At 44.7% G+C, this 19,092-nt stretch overlaps 1 protein-coding gene and 1 long non-coding RNA gene across 11 annotated transcripts in view; one reads left to right on the top strand and one right to left on the bottom strand.

Annotated features, from left to right (window-relative positions):
• Nucleotides 1-4,968, bottom strand: part of ATP2B1 (ATPase plasma membrane Ca2+ transporting 1) — a 126,750-nt gene extending 121,782 nt beyond the window's left edge. For 2 of the 8 annotated variants that reach the window (XM_048835608.2, XM_048835615.2), the window contains exon 1: nt 4,872-4,967. The gene's annotated coding sequence lies outside the window, so the exon portion shown is untranslated. The other 6 variants (XM_048835616.2, XM_048835611.2, XM_048835612.2 and 3 more) reach the window with 6 other exon arrangements.
• Nucleotides 4,424-17,056, top strand: LOC142070570 (uncharacterized). Of its 3 annotated transcripts, none has more exons than XR_012666437.1 (2): nt 4,424-4,498; nt 16,032-17,056. It is a non-coding gene; the product is annotated as an uncharacterized LOC142070570 (long non-coding RNA). The 3 variants fall into 3 exon arrangements; XR_012666436.1 differs by lacking the exon at nt 4,424-4,498 and adding an exon at nt 5,414-5,765; XR_012666438.1 differs by lacking the exon at nt 4,424-4,498 and adding an exon at nt 15,432-15,800.
• The last annotated feature ends 2,036 nt before the right edge of the window (nt 17,057-19,092 follow it).

Raw genomic sequence — 19,092 nt, 5'->3', positions numbered from 1 at the left:
ATTTTAACATTTATCATTTTTGTGCCATAAAATAAAAGAAATTGGTACCTTCAAGAGGGAAGTTATTCAGTACGGTAAATAGGTGTAAGGACTAGAGTTCTAGAGAACTCATTTCAAGACAAGTGAGTTTTGGGCCCACCATAGGAGGTTACTAGAAACTGCTAGTCTCAATTTGTAAGCAAAATACAGTCATCTAGTTGATAAAACCACAGAAATTAGGATAGAAAGATGTTTGATTAGGGAATATTAATACAACAGTTTAATTAAATCTATTGTAAAAATGCAGCTGATTATCAAAGCAAGTGTTTAAGATTACTAAAGAGCCTATCTGTAATTAGATTTTAAGACTGTACTGGTTCTCTTTTGGGGAGCAAACTTGTTACCAATCTCTTAGTTAGCGCATGACAGATTCATGGTATTTTGTCAAATAAAGTTTACATTTATGAGCCTAGAGACAAACAGTCTGCTTATCTTCCTCTATTAGTTTACTTTGAGCTGAAACCAGTTTCAGTTACCAAAACAGAATATGTTTAAGAATATACACCCTTGTTACACTTCATTGTTTAAAGGAGAAACAGCACAATACAATGAAGATAGAACTGTTCTAATAGCGTATACCCTGAAAAATTTAATTCACATACAGAAAGTATTTAGAAATATTAAATATATGCAACAAGATTAAAAATTTCTCTTTATATTTAATTTAGAAGCTTAACAAAATTAAAGTGGTTAAGGACATAGTAAACTAGTAGTTAAAATGTAATAACACTATATTTTTGAACAATGTAGGTCTCTTGTTTATGTTGCACGGTTTTATTAAAAGACTAATATCCATCAAAAATTTGCACACCCAAACGTCTGTCTGAAGTTCTACTGCACTGAGGTCAGTGACATTTTAGTTGTCTTCTAAAGAATACTTGAGTGCCATTAATATTTACTCTATATTAATGAGAGAAATTTGAGTTGGAAAAGACTAGGTTATTTTGTCCATCTATGTGCCAACAAAGAATTATTCCCTATGGCATAATTTTAACTGCTTACACAGTCCATTTTGCAGTTACTCAGGCAGCATAATATCTACCACATCCCCTGGGTGTACTATTCCCCAAGTCTAGTAGTTCCTTAACTAGGTGGTGGTAGTCATGTTAGTTTTAAAGATTTTCCTTCACTCATTTTTATCCCAGTCCTCTAGATCATATCACCTAAAGCCACCTTAATTTCTTCTCCTTCCTTGGCATTTCCATCCTTTGAGTACTTCTCCCTTTGTGTCTAGCCAAACTGTATGGTATGTTCTGTACGGTTCAAATAAGTAGACAGCTCAGAGTTGTGTTTCATTATGTTAAATCTACATAAGCATTTACAAGTTTACATTAGCAGAGGTCTTACAGCATTTTTCAGAAGTTCAGCAAAAAAAATTAAACCATAATGCAGCAACTGAAATTCTCAAATTTAACATCTGACAGATTCTACCTATATTGCTTATGAATTAAGAGATAGTGACACTAGACAAGATTCCGCTTTAAATTTCCAAGCAAGTCTAAGATAAAAATGAAGAGTAATGTCATAATACCCAGAAAAATAGCAAGAGTTCGGTAAAGCGTAAGTCCCTGTAAAATACAGTTCATTTCACTTGCACCAAAGGTGAAGATTAATTTTGTGGTCCCAAATATCCACAGCATAAGCAGCATATTTGACAGTCTCTGCTCAGTAGAAATTTAAATATAGTAAGGTGTTACAGTTAAGAATTGGGGTACACTGGCATACTGCCTAGAAGGAAAAAAAAGTGTTTTGCCCATATTAGTGGTGGCTTGGACCCACTAATCTCCTACTATTTGAGCACAAATGAAATTCTTATCTAGGTGAAAAACCGCAACTACCATCACAGTAGCCTGCTACCAGTAAAGGGAAAGGAGGAGTGATAAGAAAATAAGCAACCCACAATGCTGGTTCCAAATCTGCAATTTCACATTTTAAAGCATGGGGGTAGGGGGTTAAAGCTATTTTTGTGCTCTACTATTCAGAGCCACTTCTTCCACTTATGCACTAAAAAAAAGTTTCCATTCATTATGCCATAAGTATTTAAGTTTAGTACGCTGGAAGCCATTTCTGCCAACAGAGTCACCAATGACTTACGGATATACAAAAAGTTTACTACTTGTCCAAATTTTGCATTTATGGTTCCTGAAAAGCTTTTAAAAAAATAAACTAGTAATTCTGAACAACTTTCTCACTAGCTATAGTAGAGTTACTGCCTGCTTTCTAAATGGAACAGAAAAAAAATGGCAAATGAAACTATCAAGATCATTTAACAAAGTTTTTTAAACTCTCACTTGCTGAAGCACCTGTAAACATTTACAGCTGTGTTTTTTCCAGAGATTTGCACACTGCTGTACCTCTTCCCACAAGTATTTTGTTAAAAATGATGAGATATTAAGGGGTACATCTTATTTGGACTTCATTCTCAGAACATGCTTTATAATTTTGCCGAGGGACCACTTAAGAGTCTTCCAGAACCCCACCCCCACCATGTTTTGGGCCCAGATACTAATGACCCCTTCCCTTAAGCTAAAGTGCAGGAGCTTTAAATGTAATTAACACAACACAAGTTCACATAATGCTTTGTTTTCAAGATAAGCTTTGGAGTTTTGATAGGTTGCTCTTGAAAAAGTTATCCAAAATTAAGTTTTATGCTGAAGGCAGCATAAAATAATTCAGTTTTAGAGGACTTCAGACTGTCAGTTGTTTCTTTTGTCTTCTATTTTGTTGGGGGGGAATTAATATAAAAATACCTCTAACAATTGTTACTGTATATCTTTCATCCTTCTTATATTTAAAGTTTACAAAAAAATAAACAAAAGAAGAAACATTGAAATGGATTATGCTGTAACAAGTTTCATGCCGAGTTCCAAACACTGTCCTTAATTCACCCCCACAATGGTAGTATAGATCAAATTAAAACTGGCCACTATTCAGAGACCCTTACATTAACAGCTAGTCAAATTGAGACATCCGGGACACTAAATGTCCTAGTTTTGAGAAATTAAGGCCGACACCACTAGTTATTTTGGTAGTAATCACTTACATTGCTAGGGGAAAAAATATGATAAATAAAATGCTTCCAAGGTCATGAACATAAGCTTTATCAGCTAGGTTTCCAAGCAAGCTTCTTCCTGAAGTCCTATCAGAAGTTCTTCTAACTTCTAGACTTCCACATCAGCAGGGAAAATAAAATTGCTCTGACAGTGAGATATTCTTCCAGTCACCATCTTCTGAATGCTCCCCATCCCTTCACACTCTAGAACAGCAGCACTCCCTTCTACCACAGGCAGCAATCAACCCCCAGTATTAAGGCCTCTTCATAAACTCAGTTGGTGTAACATCCAAAGGTTATATACACCATTTGGTTGAGAATGACAGTGTCATACAAGCGCCACCGTTAGAGGCACTTCCTGCTACTAAGCAGGACATCACCCAGCTCACAAACGCACGCCCGCAGGCTGCCCAGAGCAGCCTCAATGGTCCTCTCTCTATTTCAGAGGCGCTGCAGAGATGCCTTCATCCTAGTTCAGAATCAATACACACACAGTCTGCCTAGCCTTTAATAAATCAGAACCGCAAGTCCGCTGGGGGAAAGAGGGGAATTTCTGTCTGCCTCTTTGCCTGCTCTTAACTAACCCGGACTGGGGAGTAGCCCACAAGACAAAGCGGCGGAAGGCTGGGGGGAGGGGAGTCTGCAAGTGCAACTGGAAAGGCAGAGAGACCCTCAGCTACAAGCGCCGTCTCCCCCGCCCCCAGGCCAGCGGCGGCTAGCTAGCTACCTCCGTGCAAGGCTGGCAACGAGGCAGGCTGAGGATGATCATGCCGTGCAGCAGCAGACGACTAATCCCAGCTACTCAACCCGGCAGGGAACAGGGGCTAAGCACCACCTATGGTGTGTGTGTGCACCCAGGAAGGGAGGGGGCGCGCACGGCCAACAGCGCCTCTGCCCGCACTGGGGTAGCCGGGCTCGGCACTGCCTGTGCTGCCGGCGGAAGAGGCAGCTCCAGCCCCGCTAATCACCCAGCCCAGCACACATGTCACACAGCGCCGCCGCCGCTTACCCCTTCTCCTCCCGAGGAAGGTCCAAGCTGCAGCAACGCCCGCCCCGTGCAGGAGTCCAGGCAGGGAGCGACCCCGCACCGGCCGCCCCTCAAGGTCACACCGCGCCCCAGATGCGGCGCGGCAGCCCGCTGCAGGGGTTAGCGGCCGCCCCACGGGGGCAACGGCGCTGAGCCCGCAGACCAGGCGGGCGGAAGGCAGCCGCCGCTCCGCGCCCGCGGGCGGCTCAGCCCCTGCACCCGGCGGCTGGAGGGGGCGCTGCCCTGCCTCGAGGCCAGGGCGGCCGATGCTCCAGCTACTGGCTCCGGGGCCGCCGCTTACCTCGGCCGCTGCCCAGCCACACGGTGGACGGCGCCTCGGGACGCAGCGGGAATGTGCCGCCGCCTGCTTGGCGCACAAGGTGCCCGCGTCCCTCGCCCTGCTCCGCCGGGCCAGCCCCGCCCCGCGAACGGGCGGGCGGGCGGGCGCGGGGGGTGGCAATGAGAGGGGCGGGCTCCCAGTCCCACCCCCGGCAGGCAGCGGCTCCTCACAGGGAAGGAGCCCGCGCTTCACCCTCGCACGCGCCCCGCTGCGGCGCGGCCCCTACCCGCACCGGCTCAGCAGCCCCGGACGCGCCGCGGAGCCCCAGCCCGGCAGAGTAACCGCTACCGCCGCCACCTCCTGCCCGGGCTGTGGGGCAGCCACAGGGCGGAGCGGCCCGGCCCCCGCCCGTCACTCACTCGTCCGCCTCTCGCCGAGCCACCCCTCCCCACGCTGCAACTGCCGCTTCCTACCCCTCGTCCCGGCAGTCACATGACGGGGTCTCGCTCGGGTGAAGGGGCTCCAGACGTGCGGCGCCTTCAATGGGGGAGGAGAGGGCGGAGACTCCGGCGCGAACAGGGGGAGTGGGCGGGGCCAGACGCTCTCCCCGCCTCCCCCCTCTCCTATTGGCTGTTGGCTGCAGACGTGCTTGTTTCCATGACGTGTGTGGGCTGAGCCGAGGCGTTTGATGGGGCCCGGCGGGCTTGTCGGTGACTTTGCTACGAGCCTCTCCTCGGGGAGGGGGCGGGTGCAGTGCGCTCTGCCCTACCCCCTCCTTAACCCCCCCCCCCGGCCACCCCCGTGCCTGGGGGCGGCAGTAGGAGTGGAGGGAGGAGCAGCTCATTGCGCGGGGTAGCGGGGGAGGGGGCCCGTGGGGGAGCCCATCGCACAGGCGAGAAGGTAGAGCGCGGAAGCCGGTTGCACGCAGGGGGCAGATAGGGGGAGCTCCCTGCACAGGGGAGGGGAGCAGAGAGAGGGAGCTCCCGGCATGGGCGGGGCAGAGGAGAGTATCAACTCGCAGGGGGAGAGGGTTCTCGCTTTATGCAAGGTGTGGGGAGGAATTGTGCCGCTCACCCTTTTCAGGAGGTTGGAGAGTAGAGGGGTCTTACCCTTGCAGGGTTGAGGGCAGGCTGACTACCCAGAGTCAGTCCTCCTTCTCCCTTGTTTCCATCAGAGGGTGAAATCAAATTACAGTGACCCCAATCCGGAAAGCAGCTAGTTAAATATCCCGCTGCTGCCTAGACCGCGTGAATGAGGGACACTTCAAACCAGGCTGAGGGCGATTGATTGTAAATGTCTCATTGAAACACACAGCAAAATCCTCCTCCAACCCCAGAGGGCGAAGATTGATTTAAATTTCATTCTCGGTGAGACAGCTTTCCTTCCCCCACACCCAAAGACAGATCTGTAAATCCTCTCTCTGTTCCATCATCTCAGCAAAACCCCATGGGGTGCCTCATGTATTTCCAGTTTTAGTTCTGTGCCTGTAATTTTACAGAGAAGTGCTCTGAGTTACCGTGGCTGCTTTACTTGTTTTCTGATTCTGAATGGAAGTTATGGAGATGATTTATGCATCCTGATTGGCTGTTTTACAAAGCATGAATTCCCTTAAAATCTTGTGTCTATATCAGTTTATTAATAATATATAACTATGATGATCTCATCTCAAAGCACTTTAAAAAAATAAGCCAGCCTCATAAAACCTCTCCTCTATAAGATAATATATCCGTTGTTACATCGATTTTTAAAATGGGAAAATGGAAGCATAGAATTTGTCAACATTTTCAAAAGTGCAAAAAGAACGAGGAGTACTTGTGGCACCTTAGAGACTAACAAATTTATTTGAGCATAAGCTTTCGTGGGCTAAAACCCACTTCATCGGATGCATGCAGTTGAAAATATGGTGCGAAGATATATACAGACTAACACGGCTACCACTCTGAAACCTGTCAAAAGTGCATTTTAATTTTGACTGCCTCAGCTTCTGAGTGCCCAGCTTCCAACACCTCAGGCTTGACTTCCAGTGGATAATTATCCATAGCTCCTGCTGAAGAAACTGTGGAAGCTGCAGATATTCAGCACTTTTCTATGTCAAGCCCTGGACCTCTCAAGGACAATGAATATTAGTGGAGACTCGAAAATCTGGGCCTAAATGACATGACGAAGAACACACAGCAAGTTGGCAGCAGAGCTGGGAACGAGAACCCAGAAGTCCTGATTTCTACTCCCCTTCTCCAACTCAATAGATCACCCTTCTCAGTGAAAGTACTCCATAAAACGCATTTATTGCTATATATTCTTTGTTTTGTTATTTTGATTTTCCTTTTCTTCTTGACACAATATCAGCCTCTCTGCTGGGCACTTCAGTGGAATGAATGGTGAACTGTTTTTGGTCCATCAGGTTCTATTAGCAAGCCATAAACACCCCATCTTTCCATAGTTATTGCTCAAATCCCACAGCTATTTAAAATCAAAGTTGAAAAGGAAATTAAATGTAGAAGCTTGTGTAATGCTAGGGGTGACGCCTGAGATGTGTAACAGAACCTAATCGGTTAAAGCAACCTTCATGCACACAAATTCTTAAAAAGAAAAGGAGTACTTGTGGCACCTTAGAGACTAACCAATTTATTTGAGCATGAGCTTTCGTGAGCTACAGCTCACTTCATCGGATGCATACCGTGGAAACTGCAGCAGACTTTATATACATACAGAGAATATGAAACAATACCTCCTCCCACCCCACTCTCCTGCTGGTAATAGCTTATCTAAAGTGATCATCAAGTTGGGCCATTTCCAGCACAAATCCAGGTTTTCTCACCCCCCCACCCCCCTCCCAAAAACCACACACACAAACTCACTATCCTGCTGGTAATAGCTCATCCAAAGTGACCACTCTCCCTACAATGTGCATGATAATCAAGGTGGGCCATTTCCTGCACAAATCCAGGTTTTCTCACCCCCCCACCCCCCTCCCAAAAACCACACACACAAACTCACTATCCTGCTGGTAATAGCTCATCCAAAGTGACCACTCTCCCTACAATGTGCATGATAATCAAGGTGGGCCATTTCCAGCACAAATCCAGGTTTTCTCACCCCCCCACCCCCATACACACACAAACTCACTCTCCTGCTGGTTATAGCTCATTCAAACTGACCACTCTCAAAGTTTAAATCCAAGTTAAACCAGAACATCTGGGGGGGGGGGGGTAGGAAAAAACAAGAGGAAACAGGCTACCTTGCATAATGACTTAGCCACTCCCAGTCTCTATTTAAGCCTAAATTAATAGTATCCAATTTGCAAATTAATTCCAATTCAGCAGTTTCTCGCTGGAGTCTGGATTTGAAGTTTTTTTGTTTAAAGATAGCGACCTTCATGTCTGTGATTGCGTGACCAGAGAGATTGAAGTGTTCTCCGACTGGTTTATGAATGTTATAATTCTTGACATCTGATTTGTGTCCATTTATTCTTTTACGTAGAGACTGTCCAGTTTGACCAATGTAAATGGCAGAGGGGCATTGCTGGCACATGATGGCATATATCACATTGGTGGATGTGCAGGTGAACGAGCCTCTGATAGTGTGGCTGATGTTATTAGGCCCTGTGATGGTGTCCCCTGAATAGATATGTGGGCACAGTTGGCAACGGGCTTTGTTGCAAGGATAGGTTCCTGGGTTAGTGGTTCTGTTGTGTGGTATGTGGTTGTTGGTGAGTATTTGCTTCAGGTTGCGGGGCTGTCTGTAGGCAAGGACTGGCCTGTCTCCCAAGATTTGTGAGAGTGTTGGGTCATCCTTTAGGATAGGTTGTAGATCCTTAATAATGCATTGGAGGGGTTTTAGTTGGGGGCTGAAGGTGACGGCTAGTGGCGTTCTGTTATTTTCTTTGTTAGGCCTGTCCTGTAGTAGGTAACTTCTGGGAACTCTTCTGGCTCTATCAATCTGTTTCTTTACTTCCGCAGGTGGGTATTGTAGTTGTAAGAAAGCTTGACAGAGATCTTGTAGGTGTTTGTCTCTGTCTGAGGGGTTGGAGCAAATGCGGTTGTATCGCAGAGCTTGGCTGTAGACGATGGATCGTGTGGTGTGGTCAGGGTGAAAGCTGGAGGCATGCAGGTAGGAATAGCGGTCAGTAGGTTTCCGGTATAGGGTGGTGTTTATGTGACCATTGTTTATGAGCACTGTAGTGTCCAGGAAGTGGGTCTCTTGTGTGGACTGGACCAGGCTGAGGTTGATGGTGGGATGGAAATTGTTGAAATCATGGTGGAATTCCTCAAGGGCTTCTTTTCCATGGGTCCAGATGATGAAGATGTCATCAATATAGCGCAAGTAGAGTAGGGGCTTTAGGGGACGAGAGCTGAGGAAGCGTTGTTCTAAATCAGCCATAAAAATGTTGGCATACTGTGTGGCCATGCGGGTACCCATAGCAGTGCCGCTGATCTGAAGGTATACATTGTCCCCAAATGTAAAATAGTTATGGGTAAGGACAAAGTCACAAAGTTCAGCCACCAGGTTAGCCGTGACATTATCGGGGATAGTGTTCTTGACGGCTTGTAGTCCATCTTTGTGTGGAATGTTGGTGTAGAGGGCTTCTACATCCATAGTGGCCAGGATGGTGTTATCAGGAAGATCACCGATGGGTTAAAGTTTCCTCAGGAAGTCAGTGGTGTCTCGAAGGTAGCTGGGAGTGCTGGTAGCGTAGGGCCTGAGGAGGGAGTCTACATAGCCAGACAATCCTGCTGTCAGGGTGCCAATGCCTGAGATGATGGGGCGCCCAGGATTTCCAGGTTTATGGATCTTGGGTAGTAGATAGAATATCCCAGGTCGGGGTTCCAGGAGTGTGTCTCTGCGGATTTGATCTTGTGCTTTTTCAGGAAGTTTCTTGATCAAATGCTGTAGTTGCTTTTGGTAACTCTCAGTGGGATCATAGGGTAATGGCTTGTAGAAACTCGTGTTGGAGAGCTGCCGAGCAGCCTCTTGTTCATATTCCGACCTATTCATGATGACAACAGCACCTCCTTTGTCAGCCTTTTTGATTATGATGTCAGAGTTGTTTCTGAGGCTGTGGATGGCATTGCGTTCCACATGGCTGACGTTATAGGGCAAGTGATGCTGCTTTTCCACAATTTCAGCCCGTGCACGTCGGCGGAAGCACTCTATGTAGAAGTCCAGTCTGCTGTTTCGAAGGTCGATATTGTATCTACTACCCAAGATCCATAAACCTGGAAATCCTGGGCACCCCATCATCTCAGGCATTGGCACCCTGACAGCAGGATTGTCTGGCTATGTAGACTCCCTCCTCAGGCCCTACGCTACCAGCACTCCCAGCTACCTTCGAGACACCACTGACTTCCTGAGGAAACTTCAATCCATCGGTGATCTTCCTGATAACACCATCCTGGCCACTATGGATGTAGAAGCCCTCTACACCAACATTCCACACAAAGATGGACTACAAGCCGTCAAGAACACTATCCCCGATAATGTCACGGCTAACCTGGTGGCTGAACTTTGTGACTTTGTCCTTACCCATAACTATTTTACATTTGGGGACAATGTATACCTTCAGATCAGCGGCACTGCTATGGGTACCCGCATGGCCACACAGTATGCCAACATTTTTATGGCTGATTTAGAACAACGCTTCCTCAGCTCTCGTCCCCTAAAGCCCCTACTCTACTTGCGCTATATTGATGACATCTTCATCATCTGGACCCATGGAAAAGAAGCCCTTGAGGAATTCCACCATGATTTCAACAATTTCCATCCCACCACCAACCTCAGCCTGGTCCAGTCCACACAAGAGATCCACTTCCTGGACACTACAGTGCTCATAAACAATGGTCACATAAACACCACCCTATACCGGAAACCTACTGACCGCTATTCCTACCTGCATGCCTCCAGCTTTCACCCTGACCACACCACACGATCCATCGTCTACAGCCAAGCTCTGCGATACAACCGCATTTGCTCCAACCCCTCAGACAGAGACAAACACCTACAAGATCTCTGTCAAGCTTTCTTACAACTACAGTACCCACCTGCGGAAGTAAAGAAACAGATTGATAGAGCCAGAAGAGTTCCCAGAAGTTACCTACTACAGGACAGGCCTAACAAAGAAAATAACAGAACGCCACTAGCCGTCACCTTCAGCCCCCAACTAAAACCCCTCCAACGCATTATTAAGGATCTACAACCTATCCTAAAGGATGACCCAACACTCTCACAAGTCTTGGGAGACAGGCCAGTCCTTGCCTACAGACAGCCCCGCAACCTGAAGCAAATACTCACCAACAACCACATACCACACAACAGAACCACTAACCCAGGAACCTATCCTTGCAACAAAGCCCGTTGCCAACTGTGCCCACATATCTATTCAGGGGACACCATCACAGGGCCTAATAACATCAGCCACACTATCAGAGGCTCGTTCACCTGCACATCCACCAATGTGATATATGCCATCATGTGCCAGCAATGCCCCTCTGCCATTTACATTGGTCAAACTGGACAGTCTCTACGTAAAAGAATAAATGGACACAAATCAGATGTCAAGAATTATAACATTCATAAACCAGTCGGAGAACACTTCAATCTCTCTGGTCACGCAATCACAGACATGAAGGTCGCTATCTTTAAACAAAAAAACTTCAAATCCAGACTCCAGCGAGAAACTGCTGAATTGGAATTAATTTGCAAATTGGATACTATTAATTTAGGCTTAAATAGAGACTGGGAGTGGCTAAGTCATTATGCAAGGTAGCCTGTTTCCTCTTGTTTTTTCCTACCCCCCCCCCCCCAGATGTTCTGGTTTAACTTGGATTTAAACTTTGAGAGTGGTCAGTTTGAATGAGCTATAACCAGCAGGAGAGTGAGTTTGTGTGTGTATGGGGGTGGGGGGGTGAGAAAACCTGGATTTGTGCTGGAAATGGCCCACCTTGATTATCATGCACATTGTAGGGAGAGTGGTCACTTTGGATGAGCTATTACCAGCAGGATAGTGAGTTTGTGTGTGTGGTTTTTGGGAGGGGGGTGAGGGGGTGAGAAAACCTGGATTTGTGCAGGAAATGGCCCACCTTGATTATCATGCACATTGTAGGGAGAGTGGTCACTTTGGATGAGCTATTACCAGCAGGATAGTGAGTTTGTGTGTGTGGTTTTTGGGAGGGGGGTGGGGGGGTGAGAAAACCTGGATTTGTGCAGGAAATGGCCCAACTTGATTATCATGCACATTATGTAAAGAGTTGTCACTTTGGATGGGCTATCACCAGCAGGAGAGTGAATTTGTGTGGGGGGGTGGAGGGTGAGAAAATCTGGATTTGTGCTGGAAATGGCCCAACTTGATGATCACTTTAGATAAGCTATTACCAGCAGGACAGTGGGGTGGGAGGAGGTATTGTTTCATATTCTCTGTATGTATATAAAGTCTGCTGCAGTTTCCACGGTATGCATCCGATGAAGTGAGCTGTAGCTCACGAAAGCTCATGCTCAAATAAATTGGTTAGTCTCTAAGGTGCCACAAGTACTCCTTTTCTTTTTGCGAATACAGACTAACACGGCTGTTACTCTGAAACAAATTCTTAAGTCAGTGTAAACCAGCCCACAAGGACCAGAAAATAAATAAATCATTCTAATTACATTATCATTCACTTAGTTTTGTTTCATTGTCTGTTATTCTTTCTTACCTGAATCTGTGAAGCAGTCACAGAAGGGCTGCTCACAGTAACTGGCTCCTGCCCATTTTGAAGGCTGCTAAAAATGTTACCTTATTCCACATCTCTTGAGGTCAACAGAGAAATCAAAACAATGAAAAAGACAAATCCTGCAGACTAATATATTAAAATTCTTTCTTGCATTTCTTCCCAGAAGGAGAAAATAAAATATCTAAATGCTTATATCACAAGAAATTCTCTTGCATTCCATCTGCAACTCAGTGTCCTAATGTGCACTGATCACAGTGGCTCAGGAAGACTTCCCCAGACACTTGAAAATTGCATTTCTGGATACAGCTTCATGAGACTGGCAGATGTGTTCTGCATAGCTCTGCTGTGTCTCCTAGCTCTTAGCTAGACAAAAAAGGCTAAAGAAGCATGTTCTTGTGATTAAGACCCTGAGATCTTGATTCATTTTTGGATTCTGCCACAGACTTCCTGTGTGATGTAGGGGAAGCCACTCGATCTCTCTCTGCTTCCATTCTCCATCCATAAAATGGGAACAATAATAATTCCGTATCTCCCAGGGATGATGTGACATTATTTAATTTTTATGAGATGCTCAGATCCTGTGATGATGAAGGCGATAGATTTTTCATAGGAAGACTCAAAATATTAGGCTCAGTCACTGTATCATCATTGTTGTAGTAATGTTTATTTTACAATAAAGTACAAGAATAATGTATATAAGATGCAACACGAAAAGAGTGGGAGGGGAAAGGTTATTGGTGCTTCTATAATGTCTTTTATCTGAGGATTTTAAAATGCTTACCAAATTAATCCTTATAAGTAGAATGTTCTTGCCCATTTTCCCGAGATATATTAAATCAAAAAATATTTCTTCAGGTCCTTCTCCTGTTTCTAACACACACAAGCTAACATTTTCCAAAGATGCCACTAATTTTGGGTGCCAAAACTTTTGCAGCATCAATTTCAAACAAGACTTGTAAATGCTTAGACCTACACTGATTCATTTTGAGCAATCTCAGTGCTATTGTAGACAGGAAGCATTGGCATTCCTTTTCAATTGATTTTCTCAGCACAGTCCCACAATGTTCATTCCCACTTATTGAAGACTACTCTAGACAAGAGTCCTATTCTCTCTGTGCGCCTACCTGGAATATCCCAGGAGCAATTTTCCTGGAAGTCTTTTACCTGTGTAAAATTCCCCTATCTCACCTCCAGCAATTATTGTATCCAGAGGTGTTGTAGCCATGTTGGTCCCAGGATATTAGAGAGGCAAGGTGGGTGAGGTAATATCTTTTATTGGACCAACTTCTGTTGGTGAGCAAGACAAGCTTTCACGCTACATAGAGCTTTCCCTCAGGTCTGGGCTCAAAAGCTTGTCTCTCTCACCAACAGAAGTTGGTCCAATAAAAGATATTACCTCACCCACCCTGTCTCTTAGGAAATTATAGCATACATCTTGTCAGTAATATCCACTTCTCTGAGAGCATGGTGTTTATGTACAAACTATTCTCTGCTTTTGAATCTGACACAGGATGATTTCTTTCATATAAAAAACATGAACAATTCTCCCTTTTGTAGAAATTTTAATGTAAATGACAAATTTAGTTGAAGAATTGAACTTCAGAAAATTTTGATCAATTCTAGATCTTTGTTCTTTTATTTTCTCTGATTTATTTCTGTCTTTCCTTTCCCCATCTTTTTCCAATTCTGTGGCATTGTCTACATCAGGCTTTTTGCTAAACATTTTCCACCCACAAGCTCCACTAGGAGTAACAATGGCAGGAGCACTAGTGCAGATAAGGCACCCCAGGTTACCATTGTTTTAACCAGTGTACCATCTGTTCCATTTAGACCTGCTGTTAAGAAGATTAAACAAGTTGTATAAAACTACTGAACTGCTGGTAGTAACTTTGGACAATTTTGAAAGACAAGCCTAATGTAGACACAACCCAGCTATAACTGATTGCGCATGAGGAGAAATGTTGATTCAATGGGAAGAAGAAGGCAAGGTCCTGTTAGCAACATACAACAGATCTGGTGCATATGTACTCAGTGAACCTGCTGTCAGTTTTAGGCCAATGGCTCTGGCTCTGAAGGTCAGTAGCTCTTTCAGGTGGCCAGATCTATAAGGGTTCACACACAAAAAAAGGGGTAATCACTTTAAAATAACATGACAAGGACACTTTGACTGTTCCTGAAAAGATTCATGGTCCCCCCACCCTGGTAGTATGCTGTTAGGGCAGGAAAAGTAAGAGGGGTTCAGTGATGATGGGGACAAAGGTGAGGAACAGGGAATATTTCCTAACTCTGAGGAGCTATTCTCACACCACTACAGATGCAGCAGAGGACAGAGTGTCAGAATCACCAGGCAGCCAGCTGAGGTAAGAGCAGATACAGGCTGGAGCAAAGGCTAGCTAGTGTGGAAAAAGGCAGGGGCAGTCTGTTGAAACTACAGAAACATTCCCTGCAAGTAGTGACATCAAGCAGACTGGAAAGATTGCTTCCTTTAGGAACTATATACCTGCTTTGGGATCACTTGGGTGGGTCCTCACTTGTGGATTGGCTGAACCCTGGTTGAATGGGGTTGAACTTATAACAAAACCTGCAGGTACCTCTGATGACTCATCACACTATCTGGCTGAGGGAAGACTCATCAAGTTAAGCAGGCTCTGGCTCAGAGGTAGCCTCACACACAGGAGGTGAGAGACTCTCCACATAAGATATAGTGCTCTTTATTACGACTGACTTCATTGTATTCAGTTGGAGAAAAGGAGGGTCAGATCTGTGAACCAGGCCTAGTGATTTAAAAGGTGCAACCATTGTTGTAAGGGTGGATACAAGTAACTGTGGAAGTTTGTGTATTTCCCCTCTTCCCCTTGCCAACCTCAGCTCTTTCTGGTCAGCAGTGAATGAGTAGAGTGTGGAATGCATCCCAATAGCTGAACAATTGCTGAAAAACCAAAGACCTCCTGCCTCCTTCTCAAAGTGAACAAACATGCTCTCTCATATTCCACTAATACTATTATGACTGGATTCCCACTTCTGCTAGGTACTTCACTCTAGGCCATTTCTTATTATGTTGGTGAACATTCTTAAGCTTCTGTGAACCCCACAAACTGCCCAATATCATTGTGATCTGCAACAAAATAGCACCTGAATGATTATAAAGAATGAAAGTGTGAAAATACACAGGGACGGTATTATTACCAATTCAAAAGCCATATCTATTTATCACACTAAGCTACTTAGTAAGCACAAATGCCCCATCTAGTAATAGGTAATTCATGGGTCAGTCAATCAGTTAGTCTCTTGGCTAGCAAGACCAGGCAGCTATCTAGCTCATGTAACAGTTTCTCTCCCACTTGTCTTCTAGATATCATGAGCAATGAATTGCTCGCTCAACCACTCATGCAGCTTAGCCACGAGGTTGTGAAGCATAGCAACCTTCCCTCAGTCTCCTCTAAGATGGATGTGGCCCCTCTACCAAGAATGGAGCCCAGCAGTGATACTCTATCCTCATAACTCCAGTGCAGATTTATCAGGGTGTAACTGACCTATTGTAAACAAGACTCCTTGGACTTTGGCTGGAAAGTTCAGGAGCCCAGTGTACACCTGTAGGCCTGCATTTAACATCTATTTCCCAACAAATGCCTGAAATAAAAGAGCATCTTTAAGGCTTTGTGCTGAACCACCTTCTTCCCCCATCTTCCACCCAAAATGGTAAATTTTAATTTCTTTAAAAAATATTTTTCATGAGGTTTTGTATTCCCTGCTGTAATCATGGGCAGCCTGCAAACAAGAAATGAAAAAGAATCCAGAGGAATAAAGGAATTAGGGACAAAATAGATTGTTGCACAAGCCACCTTTATCTTCATACATGTCACATTTGAAATACAGAGAAAGAAAGTACATTATCCTCATTAACTCTTTCTTCTTTCATTTCGTTTTCAGATAGTGCTACAACACAGCAACATGACAGCTTCAGAACTGACAGAAGAGTACAAAGGAAAGTACTTCTTGGAGGTAGACTCAAAACCTACATACAAAAAATAATTAAAAAAAACAATGAAGGATATCATTTTCTTGGAACTGAATGAGATGAAAAGGGAGGTGCCTTGGTAGAGCACCTGAAGCAGGAGTGAAAGAGGAAAGGAGAATGGAGGATGAGGATGAGGATCACTTCAGACTGCTATCAAGAGCAGCAAAGAATACACATGGACAGCACTTCAGGAAGAAAATTAGAGAATAAAGGAAAGCATTGAACATGAAAAGGAAATGAGACAGTTGAAAAAGAAGCAACATTCTACAGCCATCTGTCAGATGATGAAAAATGTTGGAGAATATATGTTCACCAGTACACTGGAAACAAAATGACAGGGCACCCCGGCATTGCCTACCACCAACACTCCAACCGATGTGACAGATATGACAATATCCTGGAGAAACCTTATGGAATTATGTTAAAGTATCTTAGGAGGTCATTATATTAAAATGCAAATGTTTATGTATTATCATGGGATGGTATGTAACTTCTTTTAATGGGGAGACAAGACTAATGTAAACACTGGGAAGTGTTATGTGCTTCAAAGAACTCTTTTACAACAGTGGAGCAGACAAGATTGAACTTTTAGTTGAGCAGTGTTCCTAGGAAATACTTGGGAAGAGGGGAATGTAAATTACTCACCTCTAGAGCCTGCACGTTGAAGAGAAACCCATTATCTGACTAATTACCTACTCTCAGTCTCTTCAAAGGCCTAAACTGGGTAAAGGAGGGACTCACAGGGGAGCTAGTTCTGAGCTAATGTGGTTAGAAGCTGGTGACCACAGGAAAAAGCCCTGTGTGGGGTTTGAAGAACTAATTAGGAGTTAGGGTGAGCTCTAGTAAGCTTATCAGCCTGTGTGTAGGTTCGCTTATTGTTTTAACATGTTTTCTCTGTAATGCTTTTACCTTAAGAATAAAAGTGCTTGCTTCGAAAGAGCTGTGTGGTAATTTATAATTGTTGGCACTAACACTGTCTACCACCTCTGAAGAGAAAAATAAAGTAGGCCAGCTTAGGCAGCCTGACTTTACTGGGGAGGTCACAGTATAGGCAGGAACCTGGAAATATCCTGGTCAGCAGGGAGAGAGACATATTGCCACCCAAGAGAAGTGATGGCTGAGGAGCTTAGAATGGTGACCTTGCTGGACCGCAGAAGGGGAATACAGGTGCAATTGCCCTGAACTGTGACACCCCTGCGCTAGTGACTTCTCCTACATGACATTTCACCATTTTGGAATGTTCTATTTCTACTCTCCATCTCTCTCATGGCCAACTCCACTATCTCTTAATACCTGCCTTCCAAAATGACAATAAAAGCCCCTAGTACCCATACCCCATACTTTCAATTATATTTGTCAGTATATAGAAGTAGTTTTGGTGTTTGTGATTTCTAGCAATAGAATTTGGCATTCCAATGCATCATACTCAGTTGGTTTGGTTTGATTTGATTTTGTACCAGTGCTGTTGTTTTTCTGTGATGGTTTTTAAGCCTTTTTCCAGCAACATTGCTTTTTACTGGTTAACTAAATGAAGCTGCTGTTCTTGTTTTTAAGATCAGATTCTCAGTGTAACTCCATTGATTTCACTAGCTGTATGCCAACTGAGGATCTGGCCCTTAAAGTTCACTGTGGTATTCTGTTCTATGATTAGTTTACAAATGTTCGTTCACTCTCTTCCAACCTTCCCCCTTCCAAAAACCAAAAATCACTACAGAAGCAACTGTAGCTCTCTCTCTATCTCTGAGGCCAGCATCAATATTACTGCTCATACTGAGTCATACTCCTGACTCACAGAAATTAGTGTTAGAATAAATATAGCCTGCTCCTCTCTTTCTTCAGTGTAGGGTAACTGTCTTGAGACGGACAATAAATTGTCTTCTACTAATGCTACTGTGCTGCTGCAGTGCTTCAGTGTAGACACTACTTATGCCAATGGGAGGTTCTCCATCCCCCTGAGAGCTGGTAGGTAGGGTGATGGAAGAATTCTTCTGTCAACCTAGCACTGTCTACACAGGGACTTAGGCAAGCTTAAAAATGCCGCTCAGAGGTGTAGACCAGGCCTGAGGTTGCTTTAGCAAATATCAGCATATCTACTTCAGTAGTTCAAGAAGATTCTGAAACTTTTAAGAGTCACTGTAGCTAATGGCTGTCATCCTGGTTTTTCTCTCTCTCTCCAAGGAATGGTGGCAGAAGAAAATCAATTATACATTCCACTTTACTTATAATTTGAATGCTTAATTCTTGATTAATCACTCTAACATCATAAACAAATGCTTCTATTTTGTTTTGTTGGTCAGTTGCAGCTCCAAGTCATCAGGTCTGCTTTTAAATACTGAGGTCATGAAGGAGAGGAAAAAAATCTCAGGTCACAGTTTTTAAGATCAATTATTACGAATTTTGTAAGCAATTAAAAGTTTAAAACTTTGGTTCTGGCCCAGCAAATCTTAATCACCGGAATAAGTTGCTTCAGGATCACAAACTGGGGATCTGTGTAATATAACAGGGGTGGCCCAATCGGCGCTCACGAGCCACATGTTGCTCTTTTACAGCTAAAGTGTGCATCGTGGAGCCTCCCCACACACACTCTCATTCTCTGTCTAGCAGACTGCGCAGGGGGGGTTGTTCAGGGCTATTCCCCTGAAGCAAGGCGGTTGAGAGGCTTCTGACAGAGATGACTGGTTCCTGCTGAGAGTGGGGGAAGCACAATTCAAAGGTTCGCCCCCAAAAAGCTTGAATCATGTCCCCCGAAGCATGCCCCCCCCTCTTATCCTCAGCAGTCCCTCCCTGCAGCTCCCAGGTACTAGCTCAGCATGGAGAGGCAATGGCAAACAGTGGGAGCTGCAGGAAGGGGCCACTGCTTTAGCTCCGTGGAGAGAGGCTGCAGCTCCCAGGTGTTTGCTGCTGCCTCTCCCCATAGTCACAGCTCCCAGCTTGCTGGCTCCAGCAGCTGCTATGCAGGGAGGCCCGGCTGCC

Source organism: Caretta caretta, chromosome 1, assembly GCF_965140235.1.
Source record: "Caretta caretta isolate rCarCar2 chromosome 1, rCarCar1.hap1, whole genome shotgun sequence".
NCBI classification, from domain to species: domain Eukaryota; kingdom Metazoa; phylum Chordata; order Testudines; family Cheloniidae; genus Caretta; species Caretta caretta.
Note: the sequence above shows the minus strand (reverse complement) of the source record. Positions and strands in the feature narration are given on the sequence as shown.